General features: G+C 55.1%; 1 long non-coding RNA gene and 1 other non-coding gene across 2 annotated transcripts; one reads left to right on the forward strand and one right to left on the reverse strand.

Annotated features, from left to right (window-relative positions):
* Positions 1-449: 449 nt before the first annotated feature.
* LOC140692521 (U6 spliceosomal RNA) lies at positions 450-558 on the forward strand. Its single transcript, XR_012068089.1, has one exon. It is a non-coding gene; the product is annotated as a U6 spliceosomal RNA (small nuclear RNA).
* Positions 559-2,468: 1,910 nt separating this feature from the next.
* LOC140692510 (uncharacterized) lies at positions 2,469-5,961 on the reverse strand. Its single transcript, XR_012068078.1, has 4 exons — positions 5,866-5,961; positions 5,430-5,514; positions 5,109-5,218; positions 2,469-2,787 (listed from the first exon to the last, which is right to left on the reverse strand). It is a non-coding gene; the product is annotated as an uncharacterized lncRNA (long non-coding RNA).
* Positions 5,962-7,321: the final 1,360 nt, after the last annotated feature.

Genomic DNA, 7,321 nt, shown 5'->3' on the forward strand with positions numbered 1-7,321 from the left:
GCACTTGTGTGGACAACCAAAGTACAGCACAAAGGTGAATCGTCGGAGCAGATGAGAAACCAGATTCAGGGCCGGGAGTAGGGGGTCAGTCTGGTAGGAGATTTCCACACATCGGGGTCATCGAAACGGCTCGAGCAGTTTGAAATGCCTCTGATGATGTCCTGGGGTGTTCGGCTCAACTCTCTGAGCGGCTCCCCCGAAAACAGGCCCGAGGATGGTTTCCACAGGAGCTGTTGTGGCCATTTCTCTGACGTTTACCTCCCGTTGTCCAGCTTCCGTCTGCAGGGCTTCAGGAGACGGAGCGTTTTCGTACTCAATGATGCCAAGGCAAAAGGGTGAGAGAAAATGGGAAACATTCGTGGAGAGGGTCCTAGGCAGATAGTGGAGGCAACTAGAAGACCTTCAGTCTCCGGGCTGGCTTTCAGGTTGAGACAAAAACCCTAAGGAAAGCGCTTGCTGCCACAGCACATAGACTAACATGGGAACCATCCAGAGAAGATCAGCACGGCCCCTGAACGTGGACGACACACGCCCATGCGTGAAGCGTTCCATAGTTTTAGTGAAGTCAGTCACCCAGGGAAAGACAGATATCCTATGCCATCACTTCTAGGTGGGATCTGAAAGTAAGTCAAGACACCCATCCATACATAAATAACTCCATTTTAAAAAGACTCCGAGGAACCTATTTACAAAACAGAAACAGACTGGACTCGCAGACATGGAAAAGAAACCGATGGTTAACACAGGGGACAGGGTAGGGTGGAGGAACGGGGTAAGGCGGAGGGATAAATCAGGAGTTTGGGATTAGCAGATATAAACCACCCTATACAAACTAGGTACACAAGTAGGTCCTACTGTCTAGCACAGGGAACTATGTTCAATAGCTTGTAATAACCTATCCTGAAAAAGTATACGTGTGTGTGTGTGTGTGTGTGTGTGTGTGAATAAGTGAATCACTATGCCGTACGTCATAAATGAACACAACATTGTAAGTCAACTATACTTCCATTGACAGAGAGTTCCTACAATAAGCAGGCAGACAGACCGACAGACCGTCAGACAGACAGACAGGCAGGCAGGCAGACAGACAGACAGACAGACAGACAGACACACACACACACACACACACACACACACACACACACACACACACACTGTCTGTCTGTCTGTCTGTCTGTCTGTCTGTCTGTCTCTCTCTCTCTTTCTCTGTCTGTCTGTCTATCTGTCTGTCTCTCTTCTAAGGGTGGAGAAGAGTTTGCTGAGCTATTTCGGGGGCCCTCTCATCCTAGTTCCTATCTCCAAGTTGGTTCAAAGTCCAAAAGGCCGTCAAGCACTTAGTCAGATAGGTCCCTCGAAGAATACCTCCCACATCACGATGACAGACTTCTTAGGCCAGCCGAGAAGGTCCTTCAGTTCTGTGCCCATCTTGGCTCTAAGTTGATGTCAGTCCTCCAGGATCCAAGAAAGCCACGTTGGAAAACAAGTGGTGATTTTGATGGGACAGAAGATCAGTCATTTGGGGGGCGAAGGGTGGGGTAGGGAGAGATACCAGCCTGTCTGTCTGTTTTCATCCAGTGTGGGAGCCTTCCCAAAGAGATAACTCGAGAAGAGAGAAACGGGGAGTTGACAAAGAACACGTGCGGTGGCGTGCCCTCCCCCCACCCCAGGAGAAGGCCAAGCCAGAAGTCCCTCCGGATGGCGGGCTCTGGACTCCGGCTTCCAGGGGAAGCGATATTTTTTCCTCCCCATTTCAGGCCCGGAAGAAGAGGGAGAGGCAGAGTGTCCTTCTCGGGCATCCGTTGTTTCTGAAGCACGCTTGTTGCCGAAAGATCGGCCCCCGTCCCCGATGAGCCCAAGAATCCAGAGACAAGGCCTTGGAGCTTAGAAGAAAAGAGGTCATTTTATCGCTCTGCCGGGCAAAGGGGATTCACAGCAGGCTAGCGTCTTCAAAACTGTGTACCCACCTTGGGGATGGAGTGGGTGGGGTGGTTCTAGAGCCATAGCTCAAACAATCAAGCATCGATCACCATCCACAGAATCGTTTTCTCATCAGAAGACTCAGCATGGTGTCACGATGCCTCCCAGGTGACCCATTCTATAGAGGCTGGCGGTTAGATCTCATTATCTCATAAGCACTCAAGGTGTGGCCTTCTTGGTCACTCAGGCTATTTTGTCAGGTCAGTAGTCCCGTGACCGACCGACCTTCTCCTCGGAGAAGGACTCAGAGACCCAGCACGATGATGACTTGCAATGACTGAAATACAGTAGAAACAGTAAGATCGATAGCTTCCAGTTTCAACAACGGGCCTGGAACCGTGAGCAGCAACCGGTCAGTCAGAAGAGTCGACCGTTTTAAGGGCGAGCATAAGAAACCGAATGACACCCCCCCCCCCAAGCAAATGAATGAATGAATGACCTAATGATCCTCCCCTCCTCTCCCCCCCCCCGCCCAAAAACGAAGCAATCCGTTAGCCTAATTCCAGCCATTTTATTCATCCTCCTTCACCCTGAAGCCCCAGTCAGCCACGTGCCACAGTGGTCTGTTTTCTGGTTTCCTCCACCACCCCAACCCCCACCAACGACCACCCCGCCAACATCCCCCCATGCCCAACCACCACCCCAAGCGCGGGACTGGACGGGGGTGCTGGGGGCTGAGGGGGCGGCGATGGCGGCTTGAGGTGAGGGTGGGGAGTGTTCCGCCCAGATCGTATAGGAAGCTCAAACACAGCTGCAGTACGAGACGAGATGGTAGATTTCTGTGAGTCCTCCCTCCTCTTAAAATCCTTCCTAAGGAGGAGACAGACAGAAAGAGAAACATCACCCTCACTCCCAACGCCTCCTGTGCCCTCGTTGCACCCCAAAACAACAACAAGAAAAACAAAAACAAACACAACCACAAATAACTCGCTGTCCCTGGGGAAGAAGGTTTCGATGGCATGGGGATATCATTCTAAACTTCATTCCCTCTTCATCACATTTCATGGAAACCGATTGCAATCTATGAGGCCCTGTGAAGGTAGGGGTTGGGGGGTTAGGGAGGAGGGAGGGAAGGGAAGGGGGGAGAGAGAGAGAGAGAGAGAGAGAGAGAGAGAGAGAGAGAGAGAGAGAGCGAGCAGAGGAGAGGAGGGATAAAAGGGGAGAGGACAGGAAAGGAGAGGAGGGAAAAGAGGGGAGGGAAGGGGAAGTGAGAGGAGGCGAGGGGAGAGGAGAGGAGTGGAGGGGAGGGGAGAAGAGAGGAGCGGAGGGGTGAGGGGGGAAGGGAGGGGAGAACAGGGAAGAGGAGAGGAGGGGAGAGGAGAGGAAAGAGAGACAAGGGAGACAGACAGAAAGGCACACGCGCGCGCGCGTGCGCGCACACACACACACACACACACACACAGAATAGCGAAATGGAGAGAGAGACAGAGAGAGAGAGACAGACAGACAGACAGACAGACACGGATCTAGGTCAGGGAGACTACACATGGGTATTCTTCTGAGTGATTTTATGTGTTTTCTCAATCGCCACCTATGGAGATAAAAGTCGCTCCCATAAGATGAAGGGAGTCCTTCTGCCACTGCCCCCGGCCCCGCCCTCCAGCACCGCTTGTGTTTGTCAGGGATTCCAAGCCAAAGCACGTGGAGGAGTGGGAGAGCTTCCTGGCGGCCCAAGGGGGAGGAAAGTCCGGCAGCATGAGAGAGGTAGTTGGCACGGGGAAGCTGGAGGCAGGCTGACGAGAAGATGGGTGAGGGGGCAGGGAGGAGGGTTTCCCAAGTTGGAGAGCCAAGACGAGGGAGGGGAGCCGTCGGTGGTCGCGTTCTGACCCCGACCCCGACCCAGACTGGAGCGGATCCCTGAAAGGAGGCGGTTCGGGCTCTCCGGCCGAGAACGCCCCTCTCTTCCTCTTTGTGCAGAAACACCTTCCGCGGACCGAGAAAGTCCATCCCGAGACCCTCGTCGGAAGAGTCCTTTCCAGACCCATCACGATCCTCCTGGGCCAAGGGGTCCAGGGGATGGGGCGGGGCCTCCATTCGATCCGTCTTCCGTCCGTCCATCCATCCGCAAGATCTTGAATATCCATGTAGGATTCCGGATGGTAGCAGTTTTCCAGGATCCTCCAGATCCTTGTAAGACCTCTCCTGGCAGATTCGACCCCTAGGTCGTACCGCGCAGCACAGGGCACTAGATTCAGTCCCTCGGGACGAGGGTTCCTGAAAAAGACCAGGAAAAAGAAGAACACAATCACTATGGTGTGCACCAGCCAGAAACCAGCACAACCTCGTCACTCTAACAGACTTGCCAAAGGCGGGGTGAGGAGAGAAAGTCATAGGATGGCTACCATCCCTCCCACCCCCACCCCACACGCCAAGCCCCCCAGCCCATCGTCATCCCTGCTCCCCTCACCCTCCCCCTCCCCTCCATCGACGCCCGCCTCCCGCTTGTACCCCACTCCTCTGAACCCAGCACCACCCACCTCGGCCTGGACGTGCTCGGCTCGGCTCGGCTCGGCTCGGCTCGGCTCGGCTCGGCCCGGCCCGGCCCGGCCCGGCCGTCCGGCCGACTTCTTCGCAGTGTCTAAAATAGCGCCCGGCCGACAGGCAGGTGGCACACGGCACCCGGCAGGGGAGCGAGCGGGACGGTTCGGGATCTCTGGGCGGCGGGGACACGCGGCCGGACAACCAGGAGCACGGACGGCCTGGCGTGCGTTTCTCCGCTCGGGGGGCCTCGACCAGGGACTGTGGTACGGGGAACGGGGACACACACACACACACACACACACACACACACACACACACACCCACCCACCCACCCACCCCTTCACCCCCACCCCCACCCCCACCTCTGACAGCTTTCATTTGTTTTCGGCCGACCGTCCCTCGATGAGGTACAAGTGCCGGGGCTGGGGCTGGGGCTGGGGGGTGGAGTTCCTCCCTCCACAACGACCCCACACGGGCTCTGTTCCAGTCACCCGAGTCCTCTTCCAAGTGAGACCACAGGCCTCCATCACCCGGCGTGAGCACTCGGGGGAAAAAGTCACCATCCTCATCGCTCCGCTCCACCTCTACACGTGAAGAACAGTTCCCAGCCCACGCCACTCAACCCCACCCCACGCCCCGATGCCACCCACCGCAGTGGAGAGAAACGAGATGAATCCACAGACGTCCATCCATCCGATGAAGAAACGGACGGCCCCATTCCAAGGAAGCATAGATATCTAGTCAGGAGATTCATCGAGTACTATGGAGGCGGTGGGAAAGGGGGGGAGGGGTGTTGCGGTGGGGAGGGCCTAGAGATCCAGCAGTACAGCTCGTGCTTAGCATGCAAAAAATAAAGGCCCAGGGTTCAATCCCCAGCACCTACTCTTCAAAAATAACCCGCGGAGAAGCAAGACGGCGGAGTAGAAGGACACTCGTAGCTCACCCTCTCCCACAAATACACCAAAACTCACATCGACGGACCCACTCGGCCAATCAGAGCACCTGCGGAACTCCGACAGAACACCGCCCTCTTCGAAAGACAAAGACGCCCAAAATCTGGTAGGAGAAAAGGAGAAAAGAAAGAGTAAAAAGCAAAACAGTGCGGGAGGGACCGGTCCCGCGGGGAGGGAGCGGCAGAGGAGGAATAGGGCTCGTTCGCCAAAACTGCCCCTCTCCAACGGAGAGGCCGACGGGACGGAGGGGGCGCCCCCGAGCCTCAGATCTACCCAGAGCACCCCTTGACCGACCGATCCAAGTGAAACGGGCACAGAGGGTCCCCGCGACACCCAGCCCGAGTCGCAGGCCAGCAGCCAGGGGCCGGGACAGGCCGCACGAGCCGGGCGGAGGACCAGGGCGGCGGCCGGGAGGGGATACAGAGCAGAACAACCCGCCCCCCCCCCCCCGTACATGACGGGAAAAGAAAGGCAAAGCAACACGGCCGGTGTGCCCTGGGGGGAGGGGCGCCGTAGCCTCCGTCTCCTCAGATCCGCGGCGCCATCACCGGCGCTTCTCGCGAGAAGAGAGGCGGGACGCAGCCACAGCCGCCATAGCCTCTGGCGTGCAGCATGCGGGCGGGGGCGGGGCCGAGACTCGAATCCGCACCCGGGGGCTCCGCAGCCTTCTAGGCAGGACTGAGATTCGTTTACAGCCCGAGGCAGATAGGATATTTCTGCCCCGGTACCTCAGAGAACTCGCGCCACCATGACTAAGAAGGAGCCGAGTTTGGGGACGCAGCTAGGGGCGGGGCGGTTCCACGGTCTTCCCCGAGCCCACCTACGGAGAGGAGCGCCGCCGACCCGAGTCGGAGCACACAGCCGCACAGAGCAGCGGAACGACCGGGGCCGGGAGAGGGCGGGCGGCCAGCCAGCCAGCCACCCTCCTTCCCGGGAGGAACGCAGCATCCGACCGCGGTGCCGGGAACACGTCCTTCCCCCACCCCCCTTTTTTTTTCCTTTTCCTTTCTCTTTTTTAATCTCTCTTCTATCGGTTTTACCTTCTGTTACCTTTTTAACCTTGACTTTTGAACAGTCGTCTACGTTGACGGTTTTAATCCCTTTTAAATGTTTCCTTGAAAATCTTTTTATTCTTCTTATTTTTAAACATCCACCCCCTTTCCTTTTTCTCTTCTCTTGGTTTAGATCTCCTGTTATTGATTATTTACAGGTTTCAGATATCGTTTCTCGATTTTTTTTTCTCCTTTTTATTAAGGTTATTAAAAGACGTCTCAACTCGATCGCTCTTCTGCTTCCACTTACTCTTCTATTATTGATTACACAGTGTCTTCAAACCTTTTCTTTCTCCCTCCTTTTCAAATCCTGTGTTTTATCTCTTGTTAAAATCTGTTCTATTTCCGATTACCTTTTAAAAATTTACTTTTGAAACAATTGTGTTTTATTTTCTGATCTTTTCTATTTTTTAAAGGCTTTTAGAAGACGTCTCAACTCGATCGCTCTTCTGCTTCCACTTGCTCTTCTATTATTGCTTGTACACTGTTTTCAAACCTTTTTTTCCTCCATTCTTTTAAAATCCGGCTCCCCCACGCCCCTCCCCCTCCCACCGTCTCTGTCTCTGTCTCTCTCTCTCTCCCCCTATCCCCCTCTCCGTCTCCCTCTATCTCCCTCTCCCTCTCCCTCTCTCTCTGTCTCTCTCTCTCTGTCTCTCTCTCTCTCTCTCTCTCTCTCTCTCTCTCTCTCCCCCTCTCCCCCCCTCTCCCCCCCTTTTAAAGTTTTATTCCTCTATAGGCTTTAGATAAATACCTAAACTCCTTAAGGACCACAATAGATAACTGATACTCCTTAAGCCACAGTGCCAGAGAGATAGGAGCAGCATGAGGAAGCAGAGGAACCACTCCCAATGAAAAGAG

Source organism: Vicugna pacos, unplaced genomic scaffold (genome assembly GCF_048564905.1).
Source record: "Vicugna pacos unplaced genomic scaffold, VicPac4 scaffold_8, whole genome shotgun sequence".
Lineage (NCBI taxonomy): Eukaryota > Metazoa > Chordata > Mammalia > Artiodactyla > Camelidae > Vicugna > Vicugna pacos.